Source organism: Humulus lupulus, chromosome 1 (assembly GCF_963169125.1).
Source record: "Humulus lupulus chromosome 1, drHumLupu1.1, whole genome shotgun sequence".
In the NCBI taxonomy this organism is placed as follows: Eukaryota; Viridiplantae; Streptophyta; class Magnoliopsida; order Rosales; family Cannabaceae; genus Humulus; species Humulus lupulus.
The window spans coordinates 233,649,659-233,667,179 of NC_084793.1; the positions used below are offsets into that span (position 1 = coordinate 233,649,659).

The 17,521-nt window shown below is 35.7% G+C and overlaps 1 pseudogene; it reads left to right on the forward strand.

The window, feature by feature from the left end:
- Positions 1 to 537: 537 nt before the first annotated feature.
- LOC133830891 (probable plastid-lipid-associated protein 13, chloroplastic) lies at positions 538 to 1,572 on the forward strand (annotated as a pseudogene).
- The last annotated feature ends 15,949 nt before the right edge of the window (positions 1,573 to 17,521 follow it).

Consider the following 17,521-nt stretch of genomic DNA (forward strand, 5'->3'; position numbering starts at 1 on the left):
AAAGTAATTAGTGTATAAGTGATATATTATATATCACTACAACAGTTATGCCTCTATATTACATTAAAATATCACATATTTTAAAAAGTGTTATTGTCGCATGCTAATAGAAAAAGACACTGACATTTTACTTAAATGAAATGAAAGAGGCGGTCAATGAAATACACAGGCGCCAAATGAAAGACAAGAGCAATCTCTAAGGTTGAATCCCTAATAACTTTTCACGCCTCCTCTGTTTCTCTCTCACATCAGTAACTCTCTCTCGCTCGTTCCATCTTTCTTTCTTTCTCTCTGTTTGTTGCAGGTGTGTAACAAGGTGATGGGGGTCTATGGCTTGGGTCGTGTGACAGGGAGGCTCGACTCGTGGGTCTATGGCGTGGTTCGCTCGTGGGTGCGACGGTGCTTGTGGCGGTGGGTCTACGGCGTGGCTCAACTCGTGGGTCTACCACGGTCTTGTACCAGTTATATGCTGTCTCTACAATCCATTTTTGTTGTTCGTCGTCTTCCTCCGTCTCATCTACCACAACTTCCCTCCCCATGTTTCCCGTCACCGACCGAAGAAGCTTGTGCCTTGAGCGGCTTAATCCGACGCCTCGTCCAACGACGTAAGCGCTCATTTGAGCTGAGGATTTTTTCCAAGTTTCAATTTTTATGGGATTTTTACTTGTTTAAGAAAATCAAGTCGCCATTCTCGGAGGGTCGATGGAGTTTCGAATGGTTTGGGTCTGGAAGCCCAAGTTTATTTGCTGCCAAATTCATATCCGAGTGAGTTTTCTATGCTCTAATGTGTTACTCGGCTTTGAGAAATGTGGTTTGTAGTTGTCCACAATTATGTGGTTAGTGTGAAATTGGATTGAGTTGGATAACAGCTGATCGTGTTTAATGTTTATTGTAACCCCTGAACTGTTTGCAAGAGATTTCCCTCAAATTTGGCTAACTTGTCAAAAATGGATATGGTGATCAAGGATGGATATGCAAGAGTTACGGCAAACATGAGAGTTTTGAACTTGGTATTCTACTCTTTAATGATGTGAATTTACTTAACAAATGGGATTTCATAGTATGTGTTTACAAATTTGGCTCCTTTTCTCCCAATGCTTCCAACTTAATTTGATTGACCATATGGTTTCAAATGATTTTACAAAATTAACTTTTACTTCTTATTCTAAGATGCCAAAAATTTAGTACAAATGGGAAATAAATCTATTTGCATGTTTTTTTTAATGCTGATTTGATTTGTATGCTTTGATAACTTCATCAGCACATAGCTGCAGATATCTTTCTTTTTAAAGGGCATTTATTATGTTCGTTTGAATGCAGATAGAAACCAAGTTTATTTTGTCAACAAAATTGACTGTTGAAGGACCACTTCGAATGAGAGAGGAATACACAGGAGGGGTTTTTGAGACACCAAAGGTTATTGAAGAAACGGTGCCAGAACAGCTTAAAGATGCACTTGGTTAGGCAGCAAACAAAATACATCAACTTCCTGTACCTATTAGGGATGCTTTCACTAGTGGTCTGAGAGTTCCTTTGAGTAAGAAAAGTTTATGCTTTATTGACCATTTTTGAAACCTTAAAAATTTGAGTTAGTACCTACCTATAATCTCTGTTTTAATATGTTGTCAAAAAGTGTTTGGTCAGATATTTCTTGTTCTTTGTCCTGGAAATAACTGTTGTATGGGCAGAACCTTGTCCTTTCAACCTTTTAACTTTTGCATTACCATTCTTGCTTGTATAAGAAAAAAGTAATTAGCCTTTGGCGAGTTAGTATCCTGCACTTGACATTTGCAGTTTCCTGGGGTTTTATTATCTTCCAGATTTCCTTTATATAGCTCTTTTATAACACCCAAACGCACTTGACATTTGTAGTTCCCTGGAGTTTTATCTTCAGTTGCTTTTACATAGATCTTTATAACACAAAAATGACCTGAGCTATTAGAGCAGCTAAGATAACTATTAGTAACTGAAATTTTGAAATTTGCCAAAGGATCATTAAGTGTTGACTGCTGAGGATACTTTTTTTACTGACCTTTGATTACACTTGATCATTATAATATTCCCTAGAAAGATGCAAAAGATCATTAAAATGTGGTCGTAATTTCTCTTTGATTTTCTTTGTCTAAAGGTTCTTACTTTGTTTGCTAGTAATGTCTTCTATCATGGTTTTTTCTAGATGTCAAGTATTATCAATGTGCCTTCTTATAACTCATATATACGTAATTGGATTTCTCTGTCTATGTTTTCACCTGGTAGAATGTAAAGCAAGAGGTTAGTTAAAGTTTGAATTTGAATTTGAGATTTGTTCCTTGAATTACTTTTCAATAAGTTGGTTTAGGTACTTTATAATTGTGGTACAGATGAGTTGCAACAGTGGAGGCTTGCAGGCAAATGGTTGCGACAATGGGGACACACTAGCGAGGGTCGTGCCGAGCAAAGGCGGGGCTGTGGGCTCGTGTGACTTGGGAGAACAGAGGCGGGAACAAAATGGTACGTTTGGATTTGTTAATTTTTTTTATTATTATTTTTTTATGTTCTTTAATCTTTGATCTCCATCGTGTATTTGTTCTCTTTTCTTTAGTCTTTATACAACTCTGCTATGTAAATTTTTTATTTCTAAATTATTTTCGGAGCATTAAATAAATATATTTTCTCAACTAAATTATTTAACCATTAAATAAAATATTAACTGATATGTTTCCCCTAGAACGACATTCACCACACAGTTTTGTAAATTGCAATCAGAATCAATTGTTTGTACCTGATACATTCGTATTCCAGTTCTGTTATTTGGGGTAGCACTGGCATTACCAACTTCTGATTCCTCATTTTCTCCACTGCCTACCAAATTCCCCTACCAGTCATCTCTTTCATTTTAAACCCCGAACAAGGGTTCCTGAAGAATGCAAAAGTTTTCTGTCAGAACAACAGATATAATAGAGGAATATCTAGAAGGTACAAAACGAATCAATGGTACACTTTGATATTACAATAGAAAAACATGTAAGCCCCAACATGTGTTTTAAAAAAAAATGGTGTGTCCCAACGCAACAAGGAATCAATGCAATTATAGAAAAAAAAATCAGCTCGCTCCAACAAGATATTTGAGGTGAAAATTTAAAACAACAAGTTGCAGCCAAATAAGTACAAATATTTAGCTCTCATTAGAATGAAATATTTAAGGAAAGCGTTAATTGTTATTTTCCTTGATGAAGCTATAATGACTACTGCAATGCATGTTGGTGAATTGGATTGCTTACTTATTTATAGTAGTGTTTGAAACTAATTTGTTTGATGTGATCTGAACTAGTAACTGAAGTTGTTTCATGAGTTTCAAAAGCTTGATTCATGAATTGGATTGCTTACTTCTTCATGCAGAAAATGGGATCAATGGCAGATGAATTGGATCCATGTTGAACAATTGGATCCAAGTTGAACAATTGGATCCATGTTGAACAATCAGTAAGTCGCTTAAAATTTCTGCTGAGTTGTTTATGTCAAGCATAAGTAGAGAAGCGAATATCAGGTTACTACTTGGGTATATTGTTAAATGAGTCCTTTGATTACAATTTTTTAAAAGACGATGCTTCTTCCTGCCCTTCTTTATTATTGAAATTAATTCCCCTGCTCATGTATGTTGTTCGGTGTGATTATATGTTGAATATCATTCCTTGTATTTTCTCCTGTGTGAATTGATTTTGTTATTAATTTTTAAATTCTGTATAAGTGTAACTTAAATAAGTATGTGAATATTTCAGCATGATCTAGAATATGATATTGTAGTCATAAATTTACGAATTTGATATTGTTGTTATAAAGTTACTTAGTAGACTTTGTCTGTTTTCAGTTGGTGAACACAGGAAAGGACAGGGCAAAAGTCAGCCTTCTTTTTACATGGGCGATAAGCATCTCTTTTCCTAACATAATTGTGTATAATTACTCCTAGATGTTGAAGTTCTTGATTTCAGGTATTGACTTGCATGAAACTTATATAAATTTTTCTTCATTTTGTTTGAGACAACTATGACAAAGTTCAGAGTGGGGTTTTCCTGATTATCACACATATGGCTGTCATGAAACATTAATATCTAACAATATTTGAACCAAATGTATGCTCTGGTGTATTGAGCAAAACTCATATTGCAGTTCTGAGAGAAAAATTTGGTTCTTTTGTTATTTCATTGTTGCTATTAGATGGCTGTCTTCACTTGTCCCTAACTGACAAAATAATATTTTTTTCATTACTCTCTTTTTCAAAGGCAAAAAATGTCCAGTTAACAATAATTTCCGCAACTGGTGTTATGGTGCTCTAAATTTGATTATTGTACCCTTCCTAAGACTATTTCATGGTTTGGAAAACTATCTATGGCTCTGAGGTTTTTTTTCTTAAAAAAATAGATGTTAAAGGAGATAGCTTCTGACTAGACAATCTCTAGAAAAAGGTTGAGATATGACTTTACTTGGCCATTCAGGCCTTTTTTGCCAAGTTCTTCTAATTTCTGTTTTCCATGGTTGGACTATGTGCTCTTTCTTCTGCATTGCTCATATTTTGATGCTTCTCTGAATTTTCATAATGTGTTTTCTAACCAGGAAGGCAATGTTGCCAACCAGAGGGAACATCTAATTCTTCTCCTTGCCAATATTCACATTCAGAAAGCTAATAAGCAGTCTGTCTTGAAGGTATTCTGATTGTTAATTAAGGTTGTAAAGTTTTGGCTTTAACTAATCCTCTTATATAAATTTGACTTTATGATATTTGCCATCACAGTTAGAAGATGTTGTTGTGGATGAGTTAATGAGGAAGTTCTTCAAAAATTATACAAACTGGTGCAAATTCTTGCCAAGAAAAAGCAACATTTGGTAAAATACATTTCCATTGGTCTTGTGATTTTGTTATCCTTTATGGTGTACTCTTATTTATGCTACATTAGAAAGAAAAAATATTAAGAAGAAGAGAAGTCTCCCTGTGATTTATTGTTGGTTTTGCAATGTGCAGGTTGCCTTACTAAAAACAAGAGGCTTAGCAATATGTGTATACATATATATATATTTATTTATTTGTGTTTGAATTGTTTTATTTATTTTGCTTTAACTTTAATGCAAAAAATGTGCTTTAGAAAATACCCCATAGAATGACAATTGTGTTCATAGTTGTTTTGCATAGTGGGTTTCACAATAACTTATTTTGATGTTTTTGTCCTTTGTCTTATTGATTATAGGCTACAACTTTAGCATATTATTTGGGCTGTGTTCATTTTTGTGTTTGTGTGAGTTTTTGGATTTTTCATTAACTTTACTGTATAATTATTTATTTTACAACAATTTTATAGTCTAATTATTGATTATGAGCTCTCTTTTTGTTGTTTGGTTTGATAGTACTGATACTTTACAAGGATGATTGGCCTAGCTGCTAATTATTGTCCATGATTCATTCTATAATTAAGATAGAAAGTATGCTTTTTAGTTTGGAAAATTACAAGAGATGAACATCCATACTCTAATTTTAGTCTTACAAGAGATGTGTTATATGTTATTTTCATTATAAATTCTATCTTATGTTGTTTATCCTTGTACAATGCAAATGCTAAAGAAGCTAAGCAAACAATTACGTGGCGAGGATTGGAATTGGAACAACTTAAACACATTATGTTGGGAAATAGGGTCTATATTTGGTTCGAAGATGGAATAATAGGTACATTTTTTAGCTTACCTTATAAATGTTATTTCTACTCATTTTTTGTTTGTTATCAATGTTTATACTTTCTGATTCAACTGTAAATAGTAACATGTCTTGTAAATTTGAATATGCAGTATAGAAAAGGTGGAAAGGATTTGGACTAAAAGCTTCTGCAGTAATACTTGCTAGAAACTCTCCATCCGCTACTATTGCTAGAAGATCTCTATCCAAAATGAGACAGTGGTAAGTTTATGCAAGGTTATACCGTATAATTTTGTAATTTATATGGACTGTAGTAGTATGGAGTAATATGAATTAGTTTAAAAAATCTTTCTATGTTTTATTTTTGTTGTTTGTATGCTTATGTATGATCTCATGGTTTGGGTGAGTTTCTTGATTTCACTTGAATAATTTTCCTTATACACATGACAGTTTGTGGAATAAGTCTTTTTTTTCTTTGTTTACATTAAAATGATTAACTAAGCATTCAAATCTTTTTGTCTGTGTGTTAATCCTCAATACAGTATTAGGTGTTTGTGTCTGTGTTCCTTTGATTTCTTTGCTCCACATTGACTTGTGGGTGTGCTTTTCTTATGAGTTTATAACCATTTCTGAATGCTATGAACTAATGAAAAATTTATACATTATATATAGATTACAGTTTATGCAATCAGAGTGTTTGAATGAATGCCTCAATAGCAATTGACTCAGTAGATTTGTGTTGTTTATTATGTGTGATATATTGTTTTTTTTTCTTCATTATTTATATATTTCCATAAATTTATTTGTAAGACATGATGTTTATTAATGAAATCAAAGCAATTATGTCTTGGGTGTAGGCTATATGCAATTAAATTCAAGTTAAATTTATGTCTCATGTCATATATTGGCTATTCCATATACTCTGTAGTTTCGTTGAGTGAGGTATTTGCTCTTCAAGTATTTTGAATTTGTTTACTTTTGAAACCTGCATCTTGCTTTCCATCTCCAAAATCAAGATATTCATCACATTCAATTAAAGCCAATGTTTCTGTAACTTTCATGGTTTTCATCACTTTGTTTTAATAGGCTTTATGTGTATTGAGCTCCACTAAATACAATTCCAGATAATGATGTAGCAGAGTTGCAAAGAAAACCCTTATTTTTGGTGGGAAAACTGGAGTTTATTCACAAGTTGATTGCCAAATTTGCACAAGCTTGATGTACCCCAATTCATCAGGTGTGTTAACAATTTGTAGTTTTGGCTCACAATGCTTAAATCTTGTTTATTTTTCTTTTACTAGTGATCTGAATAGAGATAGTTATTTTATCAGTTTATTGGAATTTAATAAAGCACTAATACAAATTAGGAAGGTTTTGTTGGTTGCAGAATACTTAAGCACAACCACCATGAGAGCTTGGACAGATGAGAGTCGTATAAGTTCAGAATGGGAACCCAGGTTAGCAAGAATATATACAGAAAATTCAGATTGTATTTTACTGTTCAGAACATATATATTTCACATGGAAAAAGTAAACTATTTCTTACTTTTGAACTTGGGAGTGGTACAAAAATACACACATATGTTTAGACTGAGATGTCTGAGTATCAATGAGAGCATTTTCGTTTTTTTCAAATGTCAAAATTCCTTTATACCTTACTGGTAGAGAAGTTGTTCTTGGTCATTGAAATTTACAAAACATTCTATATATATATTTCCCTATTTACTCAAGGATGAAACTTGCGTATATAAATTTATCTACTTGAATCTTTGAGACAAAGCTCAGAAATTCGATCATTGTGATAATTTTTCTTAAAGCTTTTATACAAATAGTATGGATTGTGCATAACTAGATAATAACTAATCCATTTATACCTAAAGCTCTTCTGCATAGGATAGATAATTGATAGGTAAGACATGTATTTCTGTCTTGCCTTTATTAATATATGTTATATACATTACTCATGTCTTGCCCTCATAAAAAAATGAATGATGTTTTCATCCTCAGATTGGAGCTGTTCAGGCCGTATCTCGAGTAGCTTATTTTACTGCTTTTGAAGGTACGCTTCTTCTTCTTATTATTATATATAGATGATTATATATCTAGGTAGGTCAGGTGTTAATTAGTTTTCCAGTAAATAAATGCAAGACTTGATTCTTCTTCTAGTAGTGTGGGTAGTATTACCTCAGATGTCTCATCAACTGCCAAGAAGAGTCGATTCCCAGACCTCAGAGGTTTTTGCCACTCTTTTTTACTTCCTACTTTCACTATCATACCATTTGTTTCAAGATTTAGAGTCTTGAGATGCCTAAACTTAGTATGAATCCCAATACCAAGAGTCTATGTATATATACATATCAGCATATTGATAGATATAACAATAAAAATATGCTACTAATATTACCAACTATTCTTGATGGTGATACTCCGAGCTTTTCAGGTGAAACCAACATAAATTCTCTTGAAGCCATGGTGAGTCCTTTGTATATTTATACTCATACATATTCCATTAATCTTCTTATTAATATAAACTAATATGTGTTAATAATTCTGCACTTTGTCAGGTGAAGAGCACAAGAAAAGAATCATTACAATGGGGTGAGTGTGAGAGCAACTTCATTAGCTGAATGTTCTTAATTACTTGAAAACCATTTAAAACTCACTTTGTTTGTGTTCTTGCTTATATATATATATATATAGGACTGGCTGGTGGAGTGTATTCAGGTCTCACCTATGGACTGGCCAAAGCTCGAGGAGCTCATGATTGGGTAAGACAGACCACTATGAATTATTATTTTCAACTATAAAAGTGTATGATTATGATCGCCATATCATATGTAGTAGTGATTAAATGAATACTTATTACTACTTAGAATTATAATGAATTTGAATATGTATTTACGTTTGATAATGAAAAGTGTATTTATTTCTTTCCGTGGTATCATGATCCAAGCTAAATTTTTTGTAATTTTGCACCCATAACCTCAATTTTAGATATTAATTTGTTGTGATATGACTTATGTGCATTAAAATACATCTCACTTATCAATAGAAGCAAACCACTCAAAAAATTTCTTATGGAACATTGTATCCGGTGTCCTCTCTTGGAAATAATTTCCATAGCATTTTTCTTGAAGTAATTTGTGATGCTAGATAACAACAATAAAATATTTCTTTGTTTATTTTGAAGATGTGACAAGCGAAATAGAAAATGATACTTAATTTTGAAGTCTTTGTGTTGGACAGCTGTAGAATATTTTGTGCTGAAAGTAGTAACTTTTCAATATGTTGAATATTTAAGACTACTTGAATACTTAAAGAACATTTTGTTGTTGATGACAGTGTTGAATGTTTTAAACTAATTTGTGGATTGTTAATACAATGTTGAATGTTTTTACTTTTTGTTATTTGAAAATCAAATTCATTTGATGATGCTAGTATATATTAGAAAGATAATTTTAATTATATAAATAAAAAATAAAAATGTAATAGAATAAATTAGTGCTATATAAATTAATATATAATGAGAATTTAAACATATCTAAATATTAAAATAATACAAAAAATGTGTTATAATATCTATTACAATAACACTTTTTATAAGTAAAGAATTTTGTCATGCAAACTTCATTATATAATACAAAAAATGTGTTATACTAAAGTGTAGTATAACACAAATTTATAAGTATTGAAATGTGTTATATAATCGACTATAAATAATATAATTAAACACTTATTTATTAAAATAACACAGAAAGTATGTTATCGTTGACAGTATAATAACACATCTATATAACAATGATAAAGTGTTATGTAAAGTACCTTGACCTACGATAACATAGTCGGTCTTAACACGTCAAAAAGTGTTATGGTATGTTTTGATAACACATTTTTTGTCTTATTAAAATCATTTTTTCTTATAGTGTATTTTGGAGGTGCTAAATAATCGATTTTTATTTGTAAATACTTAATGTGGATATCTATGTCAATTTACCAAAATAATATATTTTTTAATATTTAAATAATTAAAAGAGATGAAAAACGAAAAAAAAAATGGGGATTATATATACACCCCTTGAATTTTTCTCAATGTCCTTTTTTTTTACATTCTTTAATTTATTTTTTGTTAATTTTAATAATTTTATCTTGTTTTCATAATTTTTTTTATAAATAATGTATACATTTGTTTGTTTTAATTTTTTTCTATCTAAAGATTTAAAATAAATATTAATTATATGTATTTTTTAGAACATAAAAAGAAATTTTTTTTAGAAAAATGTGACCATAAGTTGAAAAAAATAATATATTTATATCAATTTTTAATAAAAATGGGGTGTTTTAATCAAATTTTGAAGTATTAATATAATGTCTTAAAGAAAGAATAGAGGTACCAATGCAAAGTTACAAAAATATCCTTAAATTTATATTTTTGTCTCATTTTAATTTTTAAAATAAAAATAAAATTGGCAATGCATAATTAAACGGGCAATGGAAATGTCAATCCTCCAATTTCATGGAATTGTCCATCCCATTCTTAATCACAAATTTATTTGGGACCTACATACTATATTCTCATTAATGAAAAAATTTAGGTAAGTAATCTAGAGTAATCACTCAATACCTAAGTATCTACAATGAAAACTCGTCAACTAGGTTATGATCGAAAAATACTAAAATAAGTAAGAAATCTATGAACTTTGAAAAACTTGGAGAAATATTGCAACACAAAAATGGAGAAAACTTGTATATTTTTATAAGAAAAGTCTGGTGTTACAAGAATTTTCCAACCCCTTCCATGATGAAGTGAGGTCCTATTTATAGGTGAGCTCTAATGGCTCTTAGTACAAAGTGGTCTCAAGGGGACAAAACAGTACCCTGCCATGCTGCAGGAGGTCATGGTGCAGATTGTAGCAGTGGTGTCGAAGAGGTGGTGGTCGGCTCTGACCTATGTCAGATGTGTGGTAGTGATGGTCCCACGATGTACTGTCCTTGTACAACCACTACTTCTCTGGTGTGGGGACCTGGTTTGTACTTTGTGATCTCCAAGCTTGTATGTACCTAACCTGATAGGCTTTCTCCTCCTCTTCCTTTCTTGGGCCCGTTTTGCCTAGTCATTTGTACCTCCCAACACTTGACAAGGCTGATGCTTGGCTCCCGTCTTGGGAGTTAGTCATTCGACGTTCTTTAATAACGAAATTCCTCACAACACTCATCAAGCATTGGTAAGGTCTTGCCTTAGCTTCCACGCCCAACTCCACGAGGGTTAAACTAAGTGAAGACCTCTCATAGTCGTGGTCGAGAGCTCGCGAGATGGTGGGATTAAGGTTCAAGGCAGTGTCTCACGAGACACAAGAACGCCAGGGCCTCTCGATATGATCGGCTAATGTCTCGCCTACAGGCAGCACCCAGGCATTCCAATTAAACACCTCATGAGATGTTAGGTCGTGAGGGCCTCACGGGATGGTGGCATTAGTGCCTCGAGCAGGCGGCGTATGGGCATTTGAGGCAAGAGCCTCATGAGATGCTGAGGTGCGAGGGCCTCGCAGTATGGTGGCGTTAGTGCCTCACGCGTAGGTGGCATGAGGGGCACGCGAGATGCGGGTCATCCGTGGTGCAAGGGTGACACGCCGCAAGGACTTCTTGAGGCATGGTTATTATCTTGGGAAGCCGTGAGACCAATGTTGAGGTATCTCGTGACTCTTAAATTGTAATGTCCCAAATTCCCTAATGTGGCTTAGTGCTTGGATTAGGGGGCCAGGAGAGTCATAATTAATTTAATATGCGATTATATGATTATATGTATGATTATGTGAGTTATATTATTATATGATGATAATTGCATGCATGTGGGCCCACTTCTTATAAGAAGGCATTTTCGTAATTTTGGCCCGTTAAGGGCATAATTGTATATTTATGTGCATGTGTGTGATATATGGGTGAGACCACATTGTTATGTGTATATGTTTAAGCTATTTGGCATGAGACAATCCTAGGAAGCAAGTTAGTAGTTTGGTCATAACGGAGTTAATTACCGGGCTCGGAGCGAGCCTAGGGGTAATTTGGTGTTTAGTACATTACCGGGAATGAGCAGGTAATGGGATATGATTTATTAATTATTTGAGGATATTGGGAGTAACGGGAATTGGAGGACGTTAATTATGATTAATGGGATAGGTGGGAAATGATAATTATACCCTTGTGCGGCTTTGAGGAATTAAAATGGCCCTAGGGGAATTTTGGTCATTTTGACCATTAGATATGCTTAAGTTTAGCAGGCTGTAGAAGGACTAAGGAAAAGCAGAGTTATCTACTTTCTCTCTCTCGATCATCTTTCTCTCTCTCTTTCCATTGGAATTTTTAAGTTAAGCTAGGGAATTCAAGCTTGAGGATTAAGGCTTGGAGTTTGGGGTTGTGTTTCAGCAAGTGAAAGGGATTTAAATCGTAACTAAGGTAAGGTTTTTAGCTTGAATCTCAAGGTATTTGATCTATTTTTATGTGGTTTGAAGGCTTGAGAGTTTGATTGTGTAGTTGGGAATTTGATGGTGTTTTAGGTGTTGAGAGGCTTGGGCTTTGTTGTTAGATTAGTGGTTATGTTGTATATATGGTTGGTTGTGATATTGGGATTGTTTGATGAGTTTTGGCTGAGTTATAATTGAGGAAAATGCAGGGGAGATAGGTTCGCGAGGTCAATTTGCGACCGAGTTCATGCAAGTTGCGACTTGAAGTAACCCTAGAGCCTCCCTTGGGCTCTGTCTGGCAGGCGCGCCGTGACCCTCAGGGACAAGTCACGGCCTACCCCTGGCACCCAGACAGGGGGCTCTCTCTTTTGGGGGTGCGCCGCAACCCTTGGGGGGTAGGTCACAGCCCGCCTATCTTCTTTATGCCAGTTGAGTTTTAACAAGTTTTAAGCGCGGGTTTTCGATTCTCAAGGCTCGGGATCGAATCTACTAACCGTTTTAGTAAGATTCGAGGTCCCGAGAGCTAGGTTTTACTTCATGAACCTTTTATTACTCATTTTCTTGATGGGATTTCATATTTGGTTATGATTAGGTACCCGCTAAGGGCTTAATGACAGGATCATTTTCAAGGGTCGTTCTTTATTTATTTTACGCTCGGACCTGAGGTTAGAAAACTACACTCAGTATGTGACATACCTGATTATTGATGAGGCATGTTGAGTGCTCTATATATGGCTATTGGTTGCATTGTAAATTCCTGACAACATTGCTTATTTGTGAATGGCACTGACTTATTAGTCAGAAACGACAATGGTGTTTAGTACTAGTCGGGAAGTTGTGACTTATCAGTCATGATCAGCAATAGTACTGAGCACTGGTTGTATAGAATTGACTTATGAATCAAGAGCGGCATTAGCATTCTGACCGTAGGCCGAAATGATTAGATCCAATCAACATGAGCATTAAATGCTTGACTGACCTATTGGTCGAAGAAAACTAAAGCACTTGGCTAGTCTATGACTAGTTACGTAGAGCCAGGACCAAAAAGGTTCAGGTGACTTGATAGTCACATGGCTTAGGGCACAGGACCACAGAGACTCATTATTCATTTACTCAGAGCGCAGGACCCCAGAGAGACTCATTAGTCATCTGATTAGGGCTGGAGCCCCAGAATGATTACATGATCATTTATTTATATTGAATACATGCAGTAATAAGTTTTCTTGTTGAGCCTTGGCTCATGGGTGCTATGTGATGTAGGTAAAGGAAAAGAAATGCTCACCCAACCTTGAGTGGAGAGCTTAGGTGGCGACGTGTACATATGCAGCCGCTTGACCACCATGGCCAAGGTGTTTCTCAAGGGAACTAGGGTTTAACCCTATTTTTGCCGCTTAGGTCGACGGATTGTAACTTTTGAACTGTAATGACCATTTTCGATTATAAACAACTTTGTAAACACTTCTATGGGATCCCATGTATAGTTTAATGTTTTAAATAAAATATTTCCATTCCTTTTGACCGAGATTTTCACCCTGGCTCATTAATAACACTTAGATGCATGTTTATGACCTAATGACTCGTTTAGCGAGTTAAGCACTATTTAAAATACACAGTGTGACGGTCTTGGCTAATCAGGGCATTACATAAACATTTGGTTTAAGCATGAAGAATTGGTCGTTCTTTGTTGGGTTTTATAGCATTCACACTTGCTCCCCAGTCTATGAGGAGGTCTTTAGGCGTCTTTGTAGAATCTTTATCACGCCATATTTGGGATAGATAATATATAGTTTGAGTGTGTTTGGAGGTGTGGAAAAACACACTTCTTTAATAGTTATCCTCATGACCCCCTATGAATTGGGTGAGAGCCAATCAATTCATTCTAGGGATCCTTAGGTCACCACATGTGTACTTAAGCCTTTTTTCTCCACCATTCATGAAAAAGTTGATCCCATGGCTAGGGAGACTTTGTTCTCCCTATAAGTGCTTCCCACTTTAAAACTTGATTTTTTTTACTTTGGTATTGTCTCTACCTAAAGGTGCTCAAGCCACGCTATTTGGATGGGATTGAGATACAACATCAAGCCATATGAAGATGCTTGCAGCTCACTACTCTGACCGAGGTGAGCCCTCATGTAGGGCTCTCGAAATGTTGCCTTGCTATAATTGTAACGCCCTGGATAGCCAAGACCGTTACATTGTGTGTTTATAAAGAGCTAGACTTGCTAATCAAGTCATTTAATTAAGAACGTGTTACTGAAACTATAATGGTACTAGGGTTAAGATGTTTTGGTCTCAAAGTTCACATTTTTCATAAAGAAACATTTCCTATTTACACGGGATCCCAAAAATGTTAAGATTAAAACCGTTTACAAAAGATTCAAGGACTAAATACAGTATTAGCCATATTAAGGCAAAACAGACAATTAGGCAATCTCTGTCCTGATCCACTCCTCGGCCATGGCGACCAAACAGCTGGCTATGTACATTTCACCCCGTAGCCCTCTATCTCAGGATTGGTCCAACTTGCCTTTGCCTTTACCTGCACCACGTAGCACCCGTGAGCCAAGGCCTAGCAAGAAAACACAATAACAGAGCATAAGCAATCAACAGATAATCCAATATCTCACGTTGCATAAACATGTTCTCAATCATATAAACATTCAGAATAGTCAAGTATTCAACATACTAAATATATCAATTCATAACATACGCCGAATCACATATGATAACTAGGGTTAGCGCCCTCAGGCCGCACCCTCCGTTATCCCACTGACTCCGGCCCACTTAAACCGAGCTCAGTGATTATTAAGCTGTCCTCGACGACCAGTGGCCAAGCCGCACCCTGTGCACAAATATTGTGTATGGAACCCTTAGGCCGCTATCACATGTCCCATGGCATAATACCATCATTGACATAATACAAATATCAGGAGCACTTAGTCCCATCACAACCATATAACCGGGTGCAGTTTTCTTACCTTTCGATTCACTAGCTTTGATCACTTGACTCCTTGAGCACGATCCCTCTCGAGTCTTAGCGCTCACCTAATCACAACCATAGGTCAATGTCATCAACAAACCTCAAGTTCAAAACCTAGACTCGGGACCAATCCTGAGCCCCCGGGAAGTCCTAGTTCCACCAAACAAGGTGGTGGAATCGAACCCCGAACCCTTGGTCAAAAACCCTTGAAAATAACCCTAAAATCCCTTTATGGAAATAGGGCAGCGCTACATCGCTCTAAGCAGGGCGCTACAGCGCTACAAGCAGAACCAAAAGCCCCTAGAAAGCATGGCCTAGCACTATAGCGCCCAAAGGCTAGCGCTGTAGCGCTAGTCACAGACACCCAACATCCCATTTTTCCTTCCTGCGATTTCCTCAAACCAAACTTAACCAAAACTTCTCCAAACCTTCACCAAACTCAAAACACAAGCTTATTAACACACTCCACTCATCCCAAGCATCCCAAATACTCAAAACCCAAGCACATGCATCCCTAATCTCAAAATTCACCATAGCCACTTCTAGACTTCAAAACTCAGTAGAAACCAGTCAAAACATAAAAGTTAAAAGCTCACAATTTATACCTTTGATGGAAATTCAATCTCAAGTTAGCCTCTAGACCTCCTTAGCTTGCTCTTCCTCAACCCTTGGCTCCAACTTCCCTAGAATTCCCCATCAACACAGCTTAGATACCTTAGTTAAAAACCAAAACCAGAACTGAAGGAACTACAAGGTTTTACCTCAAGTGATGGTGTGTTCTTGCTAAGCTCTTACAACTCCTCAAGCCTAGCTCAGGATTCCTGTTGCTCAGCCTAACATAACTCCCCTCTGAGTTTTGCTCGAAGAAAACGCCCAGAAATGGTGAAGGAGATCACCAACCGACTCCTAGGAAATCAACTATGTTTTCTTCCCTTTCTTTTCCTTCTTTTCATTCTTTCCACAGCCTTCTACCTTTCTCTACAATTCCCACTAAGTATAATGCCTTAACATACTTATCTCTGAGAAGCCAATTGACCAAAATGCCCTCCCTATTAATTCTAAACCCTTTAATCCACTTAGGGGCATTTTAGTCATTTTACCCAATTCCCGCTAATTCCTCGAGTGTCTCTAATATTTTCCGCTTACTTCCCAATACCTAATTAATCACCAATTATATTCCTATACGTCAAAATAGACTCCAAAATACTCACTAAATTCCCATTTATACCCCCAGGCTCACCCCGAGCCGGGTATAAATCCCCGCCAGGGCTTTTTCACTATTCTGCTCACTAGGATCGTCTCGAGTCACAGATCACAGATATATCCACATAATAATGTGGTCTCAACAATTATCACGTATATATACAGTTATGCCTGCAACGGGCCAAAATTACAATTATGCCATTCTAACCTAATCAGGGCCTACATGCATACTAATACACATAGTCATGCATCTCAAATATTCAAATAGTCATATAACATGCTTTAAATCATTAATCATGCATTTTACTCATAAAAATCACACATAATTCCCATTATGCCCTCCAAGCACACTAATTAAGGCCCTTAAGCCTTATTAGCGATTTTGGGTCGTTACAATAATGCTTTGGGTGCTTCTAGAACTTGTCAAGATTCCAAGCAATGAACATTTTAACAATTCTTTCAAGTGGTCGTACTTGTTAGGGATCACAATTTTCTCTTCCAAGTGATCCTTCTATCTCCTTTATTTGATTGGTGAGTACTTCGATGGAGCGAGCATGGGAGTATCGCCTCAGTTTTTGAGAGGCTGATATGATTGCCATAGCCAACTTCTCCATCTCAGGGTAGCAGGTCTCTGTGTCTATGAGGAGCTTGTCGTCATAGTACATTGTTAATTGGTGGTTATTTACCCTTTTCACTAGTATTGCACTTACGACATGTTTAAATACAGGCCAATAAAGGTACAATTTTCCTACTTTTTTTTCCTTGGCTAGAAGGGGTGCTTGTTTGAGGTGTTCTTTCAACTTGGTGAAGGCTCCTTTCAATCCTTCGTTCTAAGGGAACATTTTATTCCATTTTAGGATGTTGAAGAAAGGGAGGCACTTATCTTCAGACCTCTAGATGAACTGACTTAATGCCACTCCCCTTCTTGCTATGTGAGAAGCATGGCATTGTACTCCATACCCAGAGGCTGCACTTCGTCTTCTAAAAATATATTTAACAACAAGCTTTCCAGTATGATACACCAAGTGTGGTGAAGTGACATACTTTTTTTTATGGGGAATAAGCTTTCTACATGTGGCGCTTTGCATTCTCATCTGTTGAGTAGCTATGTGTATATGTGAGCAAAATTTATGCATGAGTTCCTCACGTAAGACTCTCGCGTGTTGGGGTGATAAGACATCCTTGAGACAACACTCGTATAAGAAGCATATCGATGCTGAT